Raw genomic sequence first — 22,246 nt, 5'->3', positions numbered from 1 at the left:
TGACCTAGAGAAGGGAGCGACGGGAGTATTTAAGGCCAAGGAGACACTCAGGATTCTTCCCATAGATTTACACCCAACACGTAAGCAGGAAGGCAAATTACAAACACGCTCTCAACCACATACACGTGCACGCCCAGACCCACAGAAGCAGACGCGCATGCCCGTGGGCCAGCGGGAACCTACTTAGTTCTCTCTGTTCTAAATGCCCCCTTTTCAGCCCCACTCGGCCAAGCCTGTCATCCCCAACCCCGGCCCTGGGAAGGTTTGGCAGGTCAGCTCCCGCCCGGCGAGGACTGTTTCTCCGCAGAGGGGGAGGGGAGGCCCTTCCCACCCGCGCGGGCGGGCGGAAGCGGCGCGCGCCGGCCGGGCAGACTTAGCTCTCGTCCTGGGAACATCTGGACAGAGCTGGGAGGGGAGCGCATCCAGGCTGAGCTTGGATTGGCTGCGCGGGAGGAGGGAGGCGGGGCTTAGGCGAGGGGCGGGGCTCGTTGGCCCCTTTAAAGCCTTGACATCAAGAGGCGGCTCCGGTACCCCCCTTTCTCTGCCCCCCCCCACCCGAGATGCGGCCATGGACCCGGAGGACCAGGCCTGCCCAGCTCAGCACCTGATCTTGGTGAGTTCAGGCCTGTTTGGCATTTAACGGGCTGTGAGGTGGGGGGCCGTACGCCCTGGGCGGGGGCCGCGGAGTGAGGAGTGAAAGGCTCTCGTGGCAGTTTAGGCTTGAAGGGGCAGCGAGGCTTCCGGCCCACACCTCGTCGCCTGCCAGTCCCTCCAGCCGCACTCTCCCAGGAGGGGTCCTGTTGTGACTTTGTCCACCCCCACCCTACCCCCTCCCGCCCCTAGCGCCATCCTTGCGCACACTCGGTGGCCCCGGAAGGGAAACTTTCGGGAGTGGGGGATGTTCCGGTGGCGGGTCTCCCTCCCTCTTTGAAAGCACTGACCTTGCCCCCACTGCGCATCCCACCCGGCCGGCATCCCACGGTCCCGGTACTGTTTAGCGGTGCTGGGTTGCAGAGGGAGGGGGCTCTCCCCCGAAGCGCAGGCGCAGGCTGGAGCCTGGGGCACCCCTTCGTACTCCTTCCAGGTCCCCGTGGCCCGGGGCTGTAGGGCGTGGGGGAGGCGGGGAAAGGCGGAGTGACCGGGTCTTCTTGGGAACAACCCTACTGAAGCTCTGAGGGGTTATGGGATGGAGGGAACCCGACAATCTGCCTGCTGAATAGAGGCTGATGGAGGAGAATGGCTGGGCTGGACTAGGGACAGGGCAGCCCCAACAGAAAAGGCTTTCAGGGTTTTGGCTGGGGTGCTAAAAAATGCGGAGAATTTGTCAGTGCCTGATATCCCCTTGGTTTAGCAGGCCCGGGAAAGCGGCTCTTGGGACCCCAACTCGCTCTTTACATCCAGGGCGGAAGGCCCCTCTTGTCTCCCTAGCCTTGGCGCTGTCCCAAGGGCGCAGAAGGCATTCACCTCCCCATAGGTCTGGCTTTCCAAAGGGCTCAGCCACCCGGTCTGCCCAGCAGTTGCTTTTTTAAGATCCTCCTTAGGAGCCAGTGGTCTTAGGCTTGAGGGCTTCCTTAGCTTTAAAGGCAATCTCTTATTCCCCTGTCCACGAACTCGCTCTTCCCTTCTCCAGCTTCTCTGCTTCTACACAATTGTCAGCCAGAGGAAGTGGTTGGAGACAGAGGCCTGGGACCAGAACTGGTTTGAGGAACCATGGAGAAAGAATCTGTCTAACCATTGTGTGCCCGGTCCTTTGAAGGGAAGTGAGCATTGCACAATTGCTTTGTTGTAGACCCTCTTTCATCTTACAGACAACCCCCCCAGTTCTGACCTGAGAGCCTGGCTCTCAGATTTTGAACCCCAAGCCCAGTGTGAGATGAATGTTTCTTGCTCCAGAGAAACCAGGAGCATTTTTGTCAAGAGAGGGATCCTCACAGAGATTGTTTGGTTTTGCTTCCAGCACCTGTGGTCTGTACCTAAGGTGTCTTTGACTTTATTGTATCTTCCACCAGCTCCAGCCTTAGACAGGGAGCTGTTGGCCCAGGCTGCAAAGAAGAAGGGAGAGAAGGTTTGTGTGTGGGCACTGGGTTGCTGTCAAGATGGCTGGAGTTAGGAGCTTTGGCCTTGCGCTTCCAGCCTGCTCTGACCTTGAGCAAGATAGTTTGCTTCTCTGAGGCTCAGTTTCCTTCAGCTTTGGAACTCATCAGTAGGACCAGAAAGATCTAAAAGTCCCTGGAGAGGGGAGAGAGGCCCTCCATCAGGGTGACTCCATTAAGAGAGCTAAAATGCTTGGCCACAGTGTGTCAGGATTGGACTTTAGGATTGAGAGAACAGAATCCTGTTCTGCCTGTAAATAGTGCTTTTCTGCCTACCCTGCCGCCTTGGGATATGAACTCCTGCTGGCTCAGGTGAGACACCATGACTGGGCCGGGCTTTGGGTGGGATCTTTGGGGAGGGGTTGAGGGAGAGGAGGAGGCAGCCAAGGGCCAGCGGGGTAGGCAGATTCCCAGGAGACAGTTTGCATCTCAGCTGTTGGGACTTGTCTTAGGATCTGAGCCAGGGAGCCCAGCACATTCATCCACCCTCTTGTGGGAAGAGGGCAGGGAGGGCCCCCTGCTGCCCATCCTGCCTGCTGGCTCTACACACTGCTCCTCTGTGCTCAGCCCAGCTCCCAGGCAGCAAGGAGATGCGCCACAGCCCTGTTTTTCCCAGCCCCCTTACCTCTTGGAGGTAGGCTCTCAGGACGCTGGGACTCCAGGTTAGGACTCGCTTTCCAGCCCATGAGCCACGAGGCTTCATGTTCTTGTTTATTTTCATCCTTGGTCTCCCAGGTGATGGGGAATATTGTTGGAGATTGTGGTGCTTAAAGAGGCCCTGGGCTGTGAGGCACAGTCTCCTGCATTGTGTGTACTCTGTCCCCTGCCCTGGGCCTGGGGCGCCCTCTAGCCTTGGCCCTGCTACCCTAAGTGATGAGCTTCTACTGAAGGCTTGTAGGTTGTGAAGCCCTTGAAGTGGGTAATGGGAACTCCCAGGGAGGTCACTTTCCCAGAAGCTGTCACTGGTGGAGTTCCTATCAGACTGAAGGATGCAGCTGTTGCTAGGCAGAAGCGGCAATCCCATCTTGAGGAATGGCGGAATGGCTGTGAGGCGGTCAGCCAGGGGCCCTGTGGAGGGGAAAGAACAACAGCCTGAGTGAGGGGTGAGGGGCCCTGGTGTGCAGACCTGAGTCATCAGGGCACTCGCTGGCACTGCCCAACCTCTCCCTCCCCCCCCCATCTCTCCCCCTCTCTCTCAGAACAGGTGCCCTTTTTCACTCCCCCAAACCCCTATCACTCTCTGCTTTGACAACGCTCTCCTGAACCTGGCAGCCCCTCCAGCCTGTCTGGCTGCGCTAATAGAGCGATTGGATTTTCTATACTTGGAGTTTGGAGTTTTTTGATTGAACATGCAAATTTATGTAAATCAACCTGAGATCTGCCACCACATCAAAACAATGTCGAGCCTCCACAGGCTGGAAGGAATCCGAGAGAAAAATCTAATCTGAGGCCCACCTTCAAGTTCAAAATGGGGAAACAGAGCTGGGTATGGTGGCCCATGACCTTTAATCCCAGCACTCAGGAGGCAGAGGCAGGCGGAACTCTGTGAGTTCAAGGCCAGCCTGGACTACCATGAGTTCCAGGATATCCAGGGCTGCATAGTAAGACCCTGTCTCAACACCTCTATCCCAAACGGGGAGACTGGCAGAGAGGAAGTGATTCATGGGGCAGTGAGTGCCCGAGGTGGGATTCAAACCTCAGGCCTCTGGTTTACATGGTTTTCTGCCATAGTCTCTCATTCATGCTTAAATCAAAGAAAGCCAGTTCTTGAACTCAACAATTTAGAGTGTTAGCCTAGGCTTCCTCGAGTGCTTTGGGCAGCTTTCTGACTGATTGGAGAAACACTGGAGCAGCAGAAGACAAGATCAGGGATGGCTTCCTGCCATGGTTCTGGTTCCCCGTGAGTTGCTTTTGTTTCCAGCATCAGCACGGTGCTAGGCTCACAGCAGGCTATCCTCATAGCTGTGGAATCTTATCTGCTATCTTAGTTCGACTTTTCACTGCTTCCCTCCTTGGATACAAGTTGGAAAGCTCTGCTGTGGGTTTCCACCCACCCCCTTGAGTGTCAGGCTGGCAGGGGCACCCTCTGCAACGTCCCACTTGCTGTGAGAAGAAGACCATCCCAAAGGTGGGTGGGCGCTACAACGAGAAGCTTGCGTTTTTCAGTGACATTTTTTTTCCTGTGCTAAGGATTGAACCCAGGGCCTTACGGATGCCAGGTTCTGAACTAGACTCCTCACTTCTTGACTTGCTCTTGCTTAGGTTCCCACACCCAGCTACCAGTTGCCCCACCCCCTGACACTTCATTGCCTCTTCTTGTACTGTGTTTGTGATGTGCAATTATGGAACTCCAGCCCTCTCTTATCCTGTGACCCCTTGTCTAGGGATGGCTCAGGCAACCATTGGCCTGCTTCCCTGTACTCCAGGAGAGTAGAGCAGGGACTCAAAGACAAAGTCCCTAATTCCCTGCCAGGGCTACCCGCCCGTCCTGGACACGTATCCGGTCTGTCTGCACCATCTTCACCACCCACATGTGGAGTGAATGCAGTTCGCTAGAACATCTTCCCAAAACTGCAGGAGTGCAGCCGGGACCTCCAGTTCCCAACCGCCCAGCAGCTCGGCTCCACTGGAGTAAGATCCTTCTCCCGGGCCTCAGTTTCCCAGCAGAACTCCTAAATTAATAACACATCATCATTGGGGTGTGTCTCTGCTCCGTAATTACCGTTTTTCTCAGCTCTGGGAGTTACGCAGATGAAAGAGGTCTGAGGGGGGCAGGCTGTTATTAAGGTGAATTATCATTGCTGTTATTACTGATTTCTAAAAACCCAGTAGGTGCTTGGCAGAACCCAGTTAGGCACAGCATCCTGAACCTTGTGCTGGTCCCTGAGCTCTGGGAGCTTTTTACTTAAAAAACAAAAATTGCAGGGTCAGGGGTATAACCCTGTAGTAAAGGGCTTGAGAAGCCCTGGGTTCCATCTCAAACACTGCTTTTGTTTGTTTGTCTGTTTTTAAACTGCTCCCTTAAAAGGAGGGTTGGTCCACGCTGGTGTTTGTATTGTTGCCTGCAGGGCCTGAACAGTAGGTGCTGCTGGCTGCATTTCTTCCATCTCAGCTTAAATCTGCTTCTGACCCCCAGGGGGAAGCTGTGATAGACCCTGGAACCCCTGGGGTCCCTAGGGACTAAGTTTCCAAAGACTGATTCACTTTACACCAGCTGGATTGATACAGGGGCTGTAATTGGTCCTTTTGTGCAGGGATCTCTTGATACATTTCCCCTAGAAACTGCTCACAGCAGCTCTGGACATTTCCAGACATTCCTTTGCCCTTCTTATTCCCACCTGACTCAAAAGTCTCCCCTGGACCAACCTCCTACCTCTTGGCCTCCAAGTTCTGTATAGACTGGGAGGGTCATCTGCTTCTGCTATCTGGCTAGACTTTGCTCCTTCCTAAGGGTCAAGATCAGTGGTTCTCAACTTTATTAACGCTGTGACCCTTTAATACAGTTCCTCATGTTGTGATGACCCCAACCACAAAATTATTTTTGTTGCTGCTTCATAATTATAATTTTGCTACAGTAATGAATTGTAATGTAAATATCTGATATACAACCCCTGTGAAAGGGTCATTTGACCCTTCCCCTCACAGGGGTCTGGGCCCCCGCTGAGAACTGCCCGTCAAGACGGCACTCAGCTCTCTTGCTCGCGCTTGCTCTCTCTCTCTCTCTCTCTCTCTCTCTCTCTCTCTCTCTCTCACTCACTTACTCAAGTAGAAGTGGCTGCCATAGACCAGGGACACAGAAGCCTCCTCTTACCCTGGGGAAGAAGGGAGCCAAGGCTTTGGTACCCATGGTCAAAGCCCCCCCCCCACACCACACACATCTGGCCATGCTGCCTCACCTGCTCCTGGGATGTTTCCTCTGCTTCTTCGTGCAGGACTATAGATGGACATAGCTGGGAGAAGCTTTAGGACGATGGTACGGGCCTGGGATGCTAGCAAGACTCTGTCTCTAAAGGACACTTGGTCAAGCAGTTTGTTTTGTTTTTTTTTTTAAATTGGTTTTTATTTTATTTTTTTAAACAGAGGCTCACTCTGTGGCTGAGGCTGGCCTCCTGGAACTCACTATGTTACCCGGAATGACTTCAAATTTGTAGTCTTTCTTCGGCCTCCCAAGTAGTGAAGTACGAGTGTGAGCCGCTCTCCACTTGCATATGTTTTATTTCTGGGGTGCTGGTGACTGGACCCAGGGCCTTAAGGACATGTCCCAGGCAAGGGTTATTCTCCCCTTCTGCATCCACTGACTCCTTGAGACAGGGTCCCTCTACGTAGCCCTGGCTGTCCTGTAACTCTTCAAGGTGATGCTGGCCTTGAGTTCAAGAGATCTGTCTGCCTCTGCCTCCCAAATGCTGAGATTAAAGACGTGTACCCAACCTCAGACTCCTTATAACATCTCCGAAGCTATTTTATTTATTTATTTATTTATTTATTTTGGTTTTTCGAGACAGGGTTGCTTTGTGGCTTTGGAGCCTGTCCTTGAACTCGCTCTGTAGACCAGCTGGTCTCGAACTCACAGAGATCCGCCTGCCTCTGCCTCCCGAGTGCTGGGATTAAAGGCGTGCGCCACCACCGCCCGGCTCCGAAGCTATTTTAGCTAGGAATGGTGGCCATGCCTTTACTTCTAACACCCCGTGAGTTTGAGGCTAGCTTGGCCTACATAATGAGGCTACATAGTGAGACCCTGTCTCCAAAAAAAACATGTATTTTAGAGCTGGTATTAAGTAGCCGTGTACTGGGGTCATAGAATGAGAGGTGTATGCTACATTTGAAGCTTAGAATTTTGTTTGGTTGTTTTTTGGTTGGTTGGTTGGTTTTTTTTGTTTTTGTTTTTGTTTTGGAACAGGATTTCTCTGTGTATCCCTGGCTGTCCTGGAACTAGTTCTGTAGACCAGGCTGGCTTTGAACTCACAGATTTGCCTGCATCTGCCTCCTCAGTGCTGGGATTAAAGGGTGCGCCACCACCACACATACAGCCTAGAGTTTTATTTTTCACTTGATTTTTTTTTACAAAGTTGAAAAATCAGTAGTTTTTTTAAAAGGCATGCAATGAGAACTACTCATCCTCATCCCTCCTTCTCATAGATAACATCTTACTAGTCTCTCACTTAATCATCCAGTTGTTTTGTTTTTGCTGGGGATCAAACCTAGCACCTGGCTTGTGCTTGGCAAATCCCCTGCCACTGAGCTGAGTCTCTCGCTGACCTCACGGTATAGCCAGCCTAGCCTGACCTGGCAACAGGACCGTCCTGCTTCAGCTTTCCAAGTGCTAGTGGTACAGGCCTGTGTCATGATGCTTGCCTCTGCAGAGTTTCTTTATGCAAAAGCAAACACACACAAGTGTGTATTCTCTTTCCCCCTCTTTCACCTACGCTATGCGTCTGTTCTCTTACTGGTTAGCAACCCCTGAGTGTTGGAGGGGTTCCCCAAGCCTCTGGCTACAGGCTGCTATAGCAAAGTCACGTGAACTTCAGATATTACAAGCAACACACATTTCATTCTGACAACTTTAGAGGCGAAGAGTACAAGATCAAGCTTGTGCAAATATTCAGTATCTTGCAAAGGACAGATTTCAGGTTCGACGATAAAGCCTTCCCATTGTGTTCTCTTGTGCTGGAAAACATAGAGGTTTCTCCAGGAGTTAGACATTGGAAGATGAAAGAGGCCTGAGGAGCCAGGCTGTAATTAAGGCCTCTTTGTTTTTGTTCTTGTTCAAAACAGATCTCACTGTATTCCAAGATGACCTTGACCCTGAACTTTGGTAATCTTTCTCAGCCCTCTGAGTCTTGAGATTGCTGGCGTGAGCCACCACTGCAAAAGAGTTCATGGCCTCTTTTATAAGGGCACTAATTTCGTCCTAAAGGACACCACCCCTCGCCACACCTCTCAGTGACCCCGACTCCGTATACTCTCACCCTGAAACCGATGATTTCGTGGGGAGTTGTTTGCAGACATTGCAGCCATGGCCTCCTCTGGTTCCCTCACTGGACTGCAAATGATGGTCAGAGTTTATTGGCCAAATGCTGATCTTCACTCAGATGCCAGGACTCCCGTCCAGTCCAGCTGCTGAGGAGTTTTTAAGCTATGCAAGGCCACTCGTAAAGCCAGCAGATAGTTTAGAGCTTCCTAGCAAGGAAGTCCACACTCATCAGCCACTGAACACTTGTAAATGCAGCTGTGAGGCGGGCTGCAAAGAAAAGCCACGTGCAGCCCTGATGTGATTGTCACACTGTGTACATGGATTGCGTTGGGACACTGTACCTCATAAATCATTACAAATCTGTGTTAACTCTAAAGAAAAGGCACATACTGGAAGAGTAAGCACTCGCAAGACCTGCCCCAGCTTGGTGTGTATTCATGTGAGCGGAGGCACGTGCCGAGCTGTGTGGCTGGGCACTGCTGGAAGCAGGCGTCTGGCCAAGGCCGCAGATCTGCACCACGTGAGCTGGCTTTCCCAGCCTGGCTCAGTGATTCTGTTCTCTCCACTTCCCAAGTGTGGGGACGTCCTCGGCCCCTGACTTCCTCTGTGTCCGAGGCAGAGACTTCCCCTTCTCTTTCCTTTCTCCTCGACCCTGGGCTGCACCTTCGGTTTCCCCAACCCTGGGCCCACAGTTCTGCTGAAGTTGAAGCCTGCTTTCCCTCCCTGCGGTTTGAGGGAAGTTCAGGGGTGTTTGCTTCTCATTTCCTCTGTAGACAGCACCTCACTTCCTGCACCCCCTCCCCAGAAGGCTGTAAACACTCTTGGCTCTGCCATCCCTTCCTCTCTCCCAACGCTTTCCTGGAAAGCCTTCAAAGCAGCTGCTAGTTCCCAAAGGTACCATGAGTGGCACACAAAACACAACACCATCCATCCTTCGTGGTCCAGAGGATCCGCCCATCCACAGCCCTTTCCATGATACCAACCTTCTGTTCCCAGCTGGGAGAGATGTAGAAGAGGGCTCACTCCCACTTTACAGAGAGTAAAATCCAGGCCCAGAGGTGTTGATGGCCTTTCTCAGTCTCCTCTCAGGTCACTTCCATTTGTAGGCAGATGGGAAGGAGCAGCTGTCGGTGAAGTGACCTACAGTCCCCTCCAGGTCTGAGCTGCCAGCTTCGGAAGGGACATCTGGGCTTGGCCCACTGGTGCTACTTGGTGCAGAGGGCTGGTCAGAGCTTGTTCCTGTTACAAAGAGACCTGGGTACAGAGCTCAGAGGAGTGGACCCTGGGGTCAAGTGTGGGGAGCTGGAAAGTTCTCTGACCAGCTTTCCTGGGACCATAGGGGAACCTGAATCAGCTGAGCAGCCATCCAGCACTGTCACCTAAGGTCAGTGGTCATTGTTTGCTGCCACCTCCAGAGGCCTCTGCCTCTGGCCTTCCTGAAAGCCCCAGCATGTGTCTGGTTACACCCAGCACTTCCACTTTGTTGTGTATGCTGGTGCATATTCCTAGGCCTTCTGTCTGTCGCTTTCTATCTTCTTCCCCTGATATGTGTTCTCTCATTAAACCTGACGCACACTGGTGTTGGCTAGTCTGGCTTGCCACGGGGCTCCTGGGATCCACACATCCCTACTCTTCCAGTGCTGGGGTCACAGGTAGAGGTGGCCATGATGTGGCCATGCCTGGTTTGTATGCATGTATTGGGGATGCGAAGCCAGATCTTCATGTGTGAGTGGTGGCAAACACTCCTGTGGTCCCTCATCCCATGTCCAGTATCTTAAAAACATACTGGCTCCTACCCAGGAACGAGAGAAGAGTCAGTGTTCCCTAGATCAGAACATGAAAAATACTTTGGGCGCCGTCAGTTCCAGCTGCACCGAGTCGTCTGTTTGCACACACACCCAGTTTCCTGCCTCCTTTCTCATGTGTGCACTTCTGCAGCACAGGGGAACAAAGGTCAACCATCAAAGATATGTACATTTGGGGTGTAAGACACCATTTTTGGTTTTGTTTTATTTTTCTAGACAGGGTTTCCTCTGTGTGTCGCCCTGGAGCCTGTCCTGGAACCCTGTACACCAAGCTGACCTTGAACTCACAGAGATCCACCTGCCTCAGCCTCCTTGTTGTTTTGGTTTTGTTGTTGTTGCTGTTGTAGTGGTGCTGGGCCTTACAAATGCTAGCTAAGAGTTTTAGGGCCTCGCCTGGGTAGGCTGGCCATAACCTCAGTCTATAGTTCAAATGCCATGGACTTCCAGTCCTCCTGCCTCAGCCCCCTGAATAGCTGAGATTACAGGTCTGTGCCAACAGGCCCAGCCCAGCACGGTAGCTTGATGTGTTTTCAGGGTCACTAAATCAAGCTAATTAGCATATGCGTTGCCGCCTATGTAACTGATTTGGTGCAGCTTGATCAGTGCAAACACTTTGTACTTGACTGTCCTCAAACCCTAGCCCCTGGGGACTGCCATCTTACTCCAAACTCTATGCAGTTCACTTTCCAGTTTCACTTATAAAGGAGAGCACATAGTAGTTATCTTTGTACACCTGACTTACTTCATTTAACCTTATGTCTCCAGATTCTTCATGTTGTGGCAAATGACAAGATTTTCATTTTTAAGACTGAATAGTATTCAGCGTGTTTGTGTGTATCGATTGGTTTGACATTTATCCATAGGAGGCTGAGCCTGGCTATCATGCGTGATGTGCGGTCAACAGGGGTGCAGACAGCTCTGACTTGTGATTTCATGTCTGGCGGCTGTGTACTCAGTAATGGGATTGCTGGGTTAGCAGGTATTTCTATTTTGATATTTTGAAGGGCTTCTGTTCTGCTTCCAGGAAGTGCTGTACTAGTTACATCCTCCCAGCCATACTCCCTCTTCTCCACAGTGGTCAACACTTATCTTTCACTGTTTTCATAAAGCTATTATAATAGGAGTTGATGTCTCCTTCTGTTTCAATTTCTATTTCCCTGGTGGTTAGTGACAGTGAGCATCATTTATATGTTTATTGGTCATTTGAACATCTCTTGAGAAGTGCCGTTTCAGGTCCTTTGTCTATTTAATTCTGTTTTTAATATCTATTTGTGTTCTCAGGACTGAACTCGGGGTCATCAGGCTTTGTGGCAAGCACCTTTACCCACTGAGCCATCTTATCAGCCCACTTTTACCCACGTTTAAATTAGGGCATATTTGTTTACTTTGAGTTGAGTTCTTTCTATATTTTAAGTGTTTTCATTTTAATTTCTTATATATTTATGGGGATTTTGCCTGAATGTCTTGTCTGTACCACTGTATACCTGATGGCCAAAGAAGACAGAAAAGGATGTCAGATCCCCTGGAACTGGAATTACAGATCATTGTAAGCATCTGTGTTGGTGCTGGGACTCCAACCTGGGCCCTCTGAGGAATAGCCAGCCCTTATGCTCCCGTATTAATCCTGTGAAATGTGTGGTCTGCAAGCATTTCTCCTACTGTGTGAGTTATCTTCCCACATTACTAATTGTTGTGTAGCTTTTTAGTTTAATAGGATCCCAGCTGCCTAATTTTACTTTTGTTTGAGGCATCGTAATCCCTCAACTCCTTACCCATGGGTTCTGTGGGGCTTTTTCTTTTTAAATGCCGTCACCATCCTGTTCTGATTGCTGTAGTTTTGGAGTAGAATTTTCAGTTAAGCCTCCAGTTTTGTTCTTTTTGCTCCAGATTGCTTTGTCTATTCAGTCTTTTATGGTTTCACATAAACTTTTTTTCTGTTTCTGTGAAAATTATCATTGGAGTTTTGATAGGGGTTGCTTGAATCTGTCGTTACCGACTAGCATGGAGATTTCACCAGTGCAGCCCGTGAACAGATGCTGTCTTTGCATTTAGTTGTGTTTTCTTCAGTTTCTTTCATCATTTTATAGGTTTCTGCGTAGAAGTCTTTTATCTTCTTGGTTAAGTTTATTCCAAAGTATTTTACTATTTTGTAGTTACCATTTTATTTTAATTGTATGGGTGTTTTGTCTGCCTGTATGTCTGTGTTCTCCTTGACTGCCTGGTACCCTCAGAGGACAGAACGGGGTGTCAGATCCCCTGAACTGGAGTTACAGACAGATGTGAGCTGCCGTGTAGGTGCTAAGAATCCAATCCAGATCCTATGGAAAAGCAGCCAGTAGTACTCCTAACCCCTGAGCCATCTCTCCAGCACCCTTTACTTGTTTTTAAAGGTTTAAACATTTTTTTTTAAAAAAATGAGTTTATGAGGTTTGAATTTTTGGGGGTGAGAAATTGAGACAGGGTTTCACTGGTTGCCCCTGGTTAGCCTGGAGTACACAGGGATCCACTTCTTATGATGTTTCCTGGGGTTGAGCTCTCCTCGTCAGGGTTGCTCAGTCAGAGCTGCCTGCTCCACGCACGTCTCACCAGCCCTTACCTCATTTTCTGTGTCATGATAGAGAAATTATGCTGGTAGCTGTGCGGTGGTGGCACAAGCTTCTAATCGCAGCACTCGGGAGGCAGAGGCAGGCAGATCTCTGTGAGTTCGAGGCCAGCCTGGTCTACAGAGCAAGTTCCAGATAGCCAGGACTACACAGAGAAACCCTGTCTCGAAAAACCAGGAAAAAAAATGCTGCTGGTTTTCATAAATATGTATGTTACATCCCCTGGGCTGTAGGAGTCCAAGGAATCTCAGAAGAGCTGATCTAACTCTGAGTCGATTGCCCAGGAGCCCGCCCGGCATTGTGTTCATGTAAATGATCTGCTTGCCTTGTTGGAGGGGTGACTGAGACAGGCAGGAGCTCAGAGCTTTTTGGTTTTGTGTTTTTGCTTTTCACAATGTTGGAAACTGAATCCAGGGCCTTGTGCATACTAAGTGAGCACTTCTGCCATTGGCTGTATTCCCAGCCAGAAAGTAAGGGTGTGGTGGGGTGGGAGTAGGGGTTCCGAAAGAACTCAAGAGACAACCTGGAACTCAGTATCAGGTGGGAATTTGAGGAGTGATGTACTAGTGGATTATGAAACAAATAATAAAACTTAGCTAATACACAATAATAAAAGTATATATTTAAATAATTGGAGATAGAGGGACAATTGTTCCTTACAGAAGAGCTTCCAGGTAATGAATGTACAAGGGATGGGAGAAATTGAACCATAGCACTTCCCATAAGCAAGGCCGATTGATGAACCTAAAATCAGTAGGTGGAAATATAAGAAGCTGAATGGTTGTATAATCTTAATGTATTGCCTTCCAAATGTTAATTGCAGAGAGAAAATATAGACTTTTATGTTTGTTTTGTTTGGGTTTGGATTTTTAGTTTTTGAGAGTCTCACTATGTAGCTTTGTCTACTCTGTACTCGCTGCAAACTCATAGACATCTGCCTTCCTCTGGCCTGGGATCAAAGGTGTTTAGCCAGGCTGAGCCAGGCTTTACTTTTGTCTTGCTGGGGATCACATCCAAGTACAAATAAGTCACTCTGTGTGCAGTAAAGACAGCAGGTGACCCCGCCTTGCTGAGAGTCCCGGTGAGAGCACCTCCCTCCTGAAATGACTGCACACTGAGAGGCACTGTCTGCTAGGCCTCCCAGAGCATGACGCTTGACCAGCAAGAGTAAGTATCAGACAAACCCAATGGGGAAGATGTCCAGGTTCTGTAAGGCGGGGCAGGACTTAGAGTTGCCATGACCTCTGTGGGGTTCTGGGACAGCAGTAGGAAAGCTGGTAGGATGTGAATAAATTCTGTGATTTCATCTTCTAAAACTTGTTCTGCTAAAGAGACCCAACGGCATGCTACTGTATCTTTTAAGTGTACACACACAAACACACCCAAGCATGCACACACGCACATGTGCACAGAATAATATGAGGAATTGGAAAGCTGAGACAAGTCCAGGACCAAAAAGATCCCCTCAGGGAAATAACTGTTCTCCCACAGAATGGGGTGAAATGTGTGTTTCTAGGGCATGTAAACACTGATGTCTAGAAAACCCAATTTGAAAATGGACAGAGGATCAAATAAATACTCCTCCAAGTAAGACTTTGAATATGGGAAGCTGGAGAGATGGCTCAGCTGTCACTGTCTGCTCTCCCAGAGGACCCAGATTCAGTCCCCAGCACCTATGTGGTGGCTCACACCAACATGGTGGCTCACAGCCAGTCCAGTTCCAGAGGACTTGATTCTTTGGCCTCCCCGGGCATTGCACACATGTGATATACAAATTCAATGTGCAGGAAAACACCCACAGACATAAAATAAAACAATTAAATCGCGGGGCAGGGGACCCGGAAGAAAGGACCAACATTTTAAATCACCTGGGAATTAATTACAAACCAGAACCACAGTGAAGAACTGGTATGGTGGATTGCGTATTTAATCCTAGCACTCAGAAGGCAGAGGCAGGAGGATCTCTTGTGAATTCAAAGCCAGGGTCTACATAGCAAGTTCCAGACCTGCCAGAGCTATAGCGAGACTCTCAAAACAAAACAACAGTGAAACAGCGGTTCGCGCTGTTGGGAGTGACTAGGGTTAGAAAACCAGGTAATACCAGGCAGTGGTGGCGCACGACTTTAATCCCAGCACTTGGAAGGCAGAGACAGGCAGATCCCTGTGAGTTCGAGGACAGCCTGGTCTAACAGAGCAAGTTCCGGGACAGATTCCAAAACTACAGAGAACTCTGTCTCAAAAGAGAAGGAAGGAAGGAAGAACAAAGGAAAATCAGGTAACAAGTGGTGAGGTTGTGAAGAAGCCGCAATCCTCGTCCTTCGGTGAAATGTGCGCGGTGTCTGCTTTGGAAGACGATCAGGTGTTTCCTCGGACAACTAGACTTAGGTCCATGGACCAGCAATTTTGTAGATTCCTAAGAGAACATGAAAGTGCCTGTAGATTATCTGATTCACATTAGGCAAGACTGAAGGCATGCCAGCGCTCACCTTCAGGTGGACAGACAGACGGAACGGGGGCTGTGCACACAGACTGAGCCGTGACAAGATTGACAGCATTAAAGCTGACCACACAGGTGAGCTCTGAGGATACTGTAAAGAGGGTGAAAGGAGGCGGTCACAACAGGCCACTTACTTGTGACTCCATTCAAGCAAGATGTCCAGAATAAGGAAACCATGAAGACAGAAGACAGTCAATGGTTCCCCGGGGCTGGACCGGTGGAAGCTGCTAAGGAGAAAGGCAAGAGTAAAGAATGCTCTAAAATGGATGTTATGAGCGCACTTACCCGAGTGAGCCCCATTGAATCATCTGTACCTGCTGTAATCCCTAGATGTTCTTTGAGGCTGGTCTCGTCTCAGACTGGCCTTCAGTTTGATAGCTCCTCATCTGTGCTGTCCGAGCATGCAGGGTGGTGTACCCCCAAGCCCAGCATGCACCTGTGAGTGGGTGAACAGTAAGGATGGGACAGGAGAAGCAGTGAAGACTGGGAAAGGCCAGTGGGATCTGCTGCTGTGTGATGCTGCTCCTCAGGACAAGAATACGCACGTGAGAAGCAGCTGTCTATTAGTTTTGGTTTTGTTCTTTGCTGCAGTGTTTCTTTTTCTTTCTTTTTTTTTCTCTCTCTCTTTCTTTTTAAAGAAACTTGGTGTTGTATGACAACACTTTTTCTGGAGAGACAACACGCACATCTACCTGCCCCAGATAGGGAGCCCACAACAGACCAGAGCATGGATACCACCAAGGCCCAACTTGGTGAAGCACTCAGTTTTATTGGGGTTCCTTACAGGAGCAGAAATGACTCAGACAGCTCCTTCAAGGAAGCCAACCCCAGCGAATGACAGCTTGGAACCTGGAGCACACTGCACGACCTGCAGGAAGCTCGGCAGGATGGGGAGTGTCCCTTCCAGGTGCCTCGGGGTTTAACTCTGCGAGCAGCTGGCTGTTTTCTGCTTCCCAGCAGTCTCTCTGGTCTCTGCGTCTTTGCAGCTTTTCTGCTCTGAGAGTCTTCATTGCCGCTTAACTCTGAGAGGGACTTAGTCTGAGTCCGAGAGGGCCCACCTTTTACTGCTTACTCTAGGTGATGAGTAGGTAGGGAGAATTCCTTTGTTATTTGTTTTGAGACATGTAGTCCTTGTGGACTGGAACTCAGTGTGTAGACCACGCTAGCCATGAGCTCATAGACCGATTGATCCTCCTGCCTCTGGAGCACTGGGATTAAAGATGTGTGCCATCATGCCTAGTCAAGGGATTCCAGGGTTACAGAAGCCAAGCTCAGACTGAATCAGTTTTGAAGAGCCACTAGTAGCTGAGGACTTTAGGTCCACAGGAAAGGGAAAGGAAAGGACGGCCACACGTTCCTTTGCTTACCTACTCTTCTCTGCCCCGACCAAAGGAGTCATTTTAGCTGTGCCTGGGCCCTGCCAGCTACCCATCAAGGCCTCCAGCGGGGTTGGTCTCATCACCGTTCTTTCTCCACTTTCCTCAGACTTCTGTCAGCTGCCCATCCCGCATCCCCAGGGGGTAAAAAGCCAACAATAGGCTAATCTCTGGTCTCCTGCCATGACATTTCTTCTAGTCCTATAAGAATCTTCTCACCAAGCATAGGATTAGGAGTTCAAGCTAGCCTCAGCTACTGTAAAATTATAGATAGATAGATAGATAGATAGATAGATAGATAGATAGATAGATAGATAGACAGATAGATAGGATCCAGTGGAAGGATGGATAGCGATAGATAGATAGATAGATAGATAGATAGATAGATAGATAGATAGACAGACAGACAGAGCTTAATTTCTCAGATTAGTCGTTATTCCCTCCTGTAGGTAGTGGTAACAGTGATAAACTGAGCTTTTCCTCTCAGCCCTGGACAGGTGATGCTCAGGGGCTGTGCAGCAGCCCAGTTGGTAGAGTGCTCATCCCTTTGTTTGATCACCAACACTGCAAAAGTAGAATGAAATGGATAAAACAACCAAATGTGATTCTCAAGCCTTTTGGTGTATGAGCTCCATGCTTTTATTTATTTAGTCTCTAGTTTCACGGGCTTCATTCAGACTGTTGGTTTTAGACTTGTGGCAGGATAGAAATGCGTGTCCGGGAAGCATCGCCAACCTTCCTGTTCTTTGTTAGAACTAAGAGTTTCAAATATTTATTTCATTCTTTTAAAAATAAGGCCAGTGGGGGCTGGAGAGATGGCTCAATGGTTAAGAGCACTGACTGACTTTCCAGAGGTCCTGAGTTCAATTCCCAGCACCCACATAATGGCTCACAACCATCTGTAATGGGATCCAGTGCTCTCTTCTGTCATTCAGGCACACATGAGAAGTGGAAGACTGCTCATTTGTTCCCGGCTCCTTAGAGCTGAAATAATCACACAGAAACTATATTATTTACAACAATGTTTGGCCAATAGCTTAAGTGTATTGCTAGTTAGCTCTTACATCTAGAACTATCTCTATCAATCACTGTATCACCATGTGACTGGCTTTCTGGCAAGGTTCCATCTGTCAGCTCTGCGTCTTTCCCCTTTGATGGCTATATGGCATCTCCTTGACTCCACCTTCTTTCTCCCAGCATTCAGTTTAGTTTCCCTCCCTCCCCCGCCTAGAGCTACTCTGCCAAGCCACTAGCTGAAACAGATTCTTTATTAACCAATGATATTCACACATCACACATGCTAATAGAGCACTCATATATAAGTAAATAAATTATAAAAAAAATTAAGGCAGTAAAATGCTTGTCCTGGTAAAGGATTTGACACTAAGCCTGAGTTGGATCTCTGGAAACCTGGTGGGGAAGGAGGGAACTGACTCCCAGAAGTTGTCCTCTGACCTCCACATGCATGCATGCTGCCTACGTAAATGTAAAAACAGGTCTAGTAAGAAGGTTTAGTATGTAAAGACACTTGCCACCTGATACCCAGGACCACGTGGTAGAAGAGAAACTGCTACTTCTGGGAGTCAGTGCTGATCTTCACAGATGCACCAAAAGGAGGAGAGGAGAGAAAAAAATAATAATATAATAATAATAATGACAGCAGCAGCAACCTAGCTGGACTCTTAGTCCCAGTATTCAAGAGGCAGACAGATCTCTGAGTTCAAGGCCAGCCTGGTCTACAGAGCAAGTTCCACCCTGTACCAAGCTTTTAGGCACCAACTAGCTCCCAAATTATGACACAGAGACTTATTATTAGTTTTGAATGCTCGGCCTTAGCTCGTTTCTAGCTAGCTCTTTTAACTTAAATTAACCTGTTTTCTTTGCCTTGGGCTTATTATCTTTCTTCTGTATATCTTACATTCACTGCTTCTCTGGCTGGCTGGGGGCTGCCTCGTTCTCTCCTCTCACTCTTTCTTCTCCTGAGCCTAGATTCTCCTTCTGTTTATTCTCTCTGTGTAGCAGCCCCGCCTAGCCCTCTCCTGCCTAGCTATTGGCCATTGAGCTTTTTATTAGTCCAATCAGGTGCTTTAGGCAGTCAAGGTGAGAAGATGCAACACATCTTTACATAATTAAACACACATTCTTACATCATTAAGCAAATGCAGCAAAAGTAACACAGCTTTACACAGTTAAAGTGATATTCTGCAGCATAAATAAACATAATGCATCTTTTCCTAGTTATAATAATATTCCACAATACCATAACCCAGCCAAGGCTATCTCCAAAAACAAACAAAAAATAGTAAGTCAAAGTAAAATAAAAATTTAAGAAATAATAAAAGTGATATATTATGAAAAGCAGTTATATTCTGTAACAAAAGGGGGATATCAGTTTTCTCAGTTTTTGCAAATCTGGTGTCTGATTTGGTAGAGAGCAGAGAGTCTCGTCACTTCCATTGTCATCGTCGTTGTCATAGTGGGCTGCACAGTCTTTGGGAAATGCTACTGGAGACACTTAAGAGAGAAGGCCAGGAAGTAAGGTAGACAGTGTCTTCTTACTGTGAAATAGTTTTTACCTTGTGGACTGCTTGACAAGGCTTCAGGGTCCCCAGGCTACTCTTTGTGAATCACTATTCTAGAACAGTCTCCTTGTAGTGGGAAAGGGCTTGTTCCTGAGAGATTGTCTCCTTAAAGCAGCTAAACTGTGGAGCTGGGCTAAGCTATGCCCCTGCCTTCAGGTCTGAGGTTTTTCCCATCTCCTTAGCTGGGCTGGGCAGGCTCTTGGCTGGCCTTTTGGGAGTGGGGCCTAGGCTGCTTGGCTGCTGAGCCCCTGGAGTGTGGTCCTATAAATAAACCCATTGTGTGGAAACCCCTTCCCTTGCCCCACCTCCAGCAGCTGCTATTTTTGTTGTTGGTTATGCCTTGGACAGGGAACAGCAGAGCTCTGAGCAGAGGTGAGGACTGTTGAAATCCAGAGGACTTCAGGGGGCTAATAACATGCCACCCTGCCCAGTAGGCCTGGTACTGCTTTGAGTTGAGTTTGGAAGAACTTGCACCTCTGTGGTAGGCATCACTGCAGGAAGACCACTGTGTCTCTGTACCACTTGTGGTGGGGGGCGCGGGGGATGACAGGGACAGGACGACACTCTGGTCTGCCCGCTTTCCCAGTTCCAGTTGGAATTCTTAGGTACTTTGGGCCAGAGATGATGTGGACCCTCTCAGGTCTTGCCCTGTCCTTGCTTACACCCTGCGCAGCCCAGGGCTCCTCTTAGCTTGTTGTGGGTGCCAAGGTTGGCTGTTGACAAGTGAACTCTTGGGTGTTACAGGCTGGGATTCCAGAAAGCAGCTGGCGGGGAGCTGAGCTGGTTGGTGTCCCAGAGGATTCTTTTATTTAAGTAAGTCCCTGTCTCTGCCTTCCTGCTGCAGCTGCCTGCCCCGCCCCCACCGCCTGCCCCTGGCTTTTCTCCCAGGAGGACTGTTGGGGGAACAGCTGGGAAATGAGGGGCTCCTCAGGGCCAGAAGGCCTTGGCTGATGGCCCAGGTGAAGACACACACACACACACACACACACACACACACACACACACACAGAGAGAGAGAGAGAGAGAGAGAGAGAGAGAGAGAGAGAGAGAGAGAGAGAGAGAGAGACTCAGGCCCTGACTAGAGAAAAAGAGGATGGGGCTGAATAAAGGAATAAAGGCCAGTAGGGCAAGATCTCCTGAGGTGCGGGACTTCTGCCCATCCTGACCTCCTAGATTTAAAGGGAGGCCAGGCTTTGCATGCAGCAGACCTGCCATTGGGATTGGGAGGTAAGGGCGGTTTCATGACCCAGTTCACCGAGAAAAGTCCCCAGGTTACCCAGCCATATCTTTGTCTGTCTGTGGCCGGTTTCCTTTTGCCCAGGTTGGCCTAATCTCCTGCCCCTCTCTTCCAATCCCTGGATTACGGGCATGAGCCACCATACCTTTGGGTTTAAGGTTTTTGTTTCCTTTATTTATTTTTGGTTTTCACTCTGATCCAAGCTGGTGTGGTATATCTTACTTCATATCCCAGGCTCGCCTTCAACTCCCAGCTGTCCTCCTACCTCAGGGTCAAGATTACAGGAGTGAGCCACACACCTGGCTGACCAGACACCTCTAGCCCAGTTTCCCCTTCCCTGTCTCCCGCTGCCTGAGAGCTCTCTGCTCGCCCTCCCTTCACTCCCTCTCCACTGAGGTCACTTCCTGGGAACCAGCCATCTTGAGAGTAGGGGCCTCCTGTTTGCAATTCAGAAGCTTCCAGTTCAAGCTAAGAGTTTCCAAACCCAGCCGCCTGGTTGGCAGGGAGTGACCCGATACAACCTTTCTGATGTGCTGTGGGACCCTGTGTGGGACCAAGGAAGGAGGAGCGTGCGTGGCCCCAGAGGCACAGGGACATCCCATGTGTACAGTCTCTGGTCTTAATGCGACTGTCATCAGCGGATTTCCTGTTTGAGTTTGGTGTGTGCCTGGAGATAATATGTCACTGGTGCATTCTGGTGTTCCCTAGAGGGCCACAGGAAGTTTCTTGGAAAAAAAATCTTTAAAAGTTTTCAAGAATAAATGGCTCTCAGGATGCAGCCAGGCTGATTTTGAACTCACGATTCATCTGCCTAGACTCCCAAGTGTTCCAGGATTGTGCCCGCACACTAACTCTCTTTACACCTCAAGGCAGGTGAAGTCATTTCCCACCAAGCCTGCCAACCTAGGCCCGCATGGTAGGAGGAGGGCACCAACTCCCGCAAGTTATCCACTGCCCTGCAGTGTGAGATACGGCACACGCTCCGGCCTGCTCTCTCACACACACAAATGTAGTAAATACAATGAAAAAAAGGATTCTGCTTGCGTTCTGGCTCCACACATAGGTACTGATGCACTGCTTCTCACCACCAAGGCTAAGCACAGGGCTCATCCCATGACCATTCCCAGAGTGGGCTGATAGCTCCCTGCTCTCTGCTGCTGGAAGCCTGCCGACGCCATCCTGAGTTGCCAAGGCCTCTGGGGAAGGGAACAACAGCATTTCTCCCTCAGTGGGAATGACTCACAGTCTTCCTGTGTCAATACTTGCAGAGAGCTACAGGAGAGACTATGACTATTAGCTTAGAACCATCAGGTTGGGACTGGAGAGGTGGCTCAGAGGTTAAGAGCACTGACTGCTCTTCCAGAGGTCCTGAGTTCAATACCCAGCAACCACATGGTGGCTCACAACCATCTGTAATGAGGTCTGGCACCCTCTCCTGGTGTTCAGGAATACATGCAGACAGAACACTGAGTAAATAAATCTTAAAGGGAAAATGAAACGTCAGGTCATCCAGTGTATTCCCGTGGAACTTGACCCCTGCCTTTTCGTCTGTAGGGTTCATATTTGGAGAGGGGTACTGGTTGCCTTTGGGGTATGTGGGTCTCCACCTACTTCAGCAGATAAAACTCCAGTGACCTCAAGTTCTGGCCCTCACTCCTGCCTGGGATGCTTCCTTATCGTTTATGAAGAGCCATCCCAGTAAATTACCTTTGTCCTCTTTGGGGTTTTGTTTCTGTGTAAAGAGCACAAGCTATTGGACTTCCGCTAGCTTTAGCTTTATTTCTGGACGCTGGACCCTGTCCAGTTCATCCCATTTGCCTCGTTCACCATCCCAGTGCCCAGAGGTATGCATACATGCCAGCTGCTCTTCCCTGGGAGTTGCTATTGAGGAAACAAAGAGTGCAAGCTAGAAGGGAAAGCTGGTGACCACTGGGCATCAGGACCACAGACTGGAGCTGGGGGATGCTGCAGACACCAGAGTTGAGGGGTGAGCGCAGAACTGCCGAAGGGTGGGTGTAACCTGGGGCCTTCTGAGTCTTAACCCTTACACATGTGTGGGAAGGGAAATACTTCTTAAAGTTG

General features: G+C 49.4%; 1 protein-coding gene across 5 annotated transcripts in view; it reads left to right on the top strand.

Annotated features, from left to right (window-relative positions):
• Nucleotides 1-369: 369 nt before the first annotated feature.
• The window catches only part of Nckap5l (NCK associated protein 5 like), a 36,783-nt gene continuing 14,906 nt past the window's right edge, over nucleotides 370-22,246 (top strand). For 2 of the 5 annotated variants that reach the window (XM_075960628.1, XM_075960631.1), the window contains exons 1-2: nucleotides 474-613; nucleotides 19,672-19,740. The gene's annotated coding sequence lies outside the window, so the exon portion shown is untranslated. Of the gene's footprint in view, nucleotides 614-1,630; nucleotides 2,406-19,671; nucleotides 19,741-22,246 lie in introns of those variants that run through there. The other 3 variants (XM_075960627.1, XM_075960630.1, XM_075960629.1) reach the window with 3 other exon arrangements.

The sequence above is a fragment of the Microtus pennsylvanicus genome, chromosome 2, assembly GCF_037038515.1.
Source record: "Microtus pennsylvanicus isolate mMicPen1 chromosome 2, mMicPen1.hap1, whole genome shotgun sequence".
NCBI classification, from domain to species: Eukaryota; Metazoa; Chordata; class Mammalia; order Rodentia; family Cricetidae; genus Microtus; species Microtus pennsylvanicus.
This window is presented reverse-complemented; position numbering and strand designations above follow the sequence as displayed.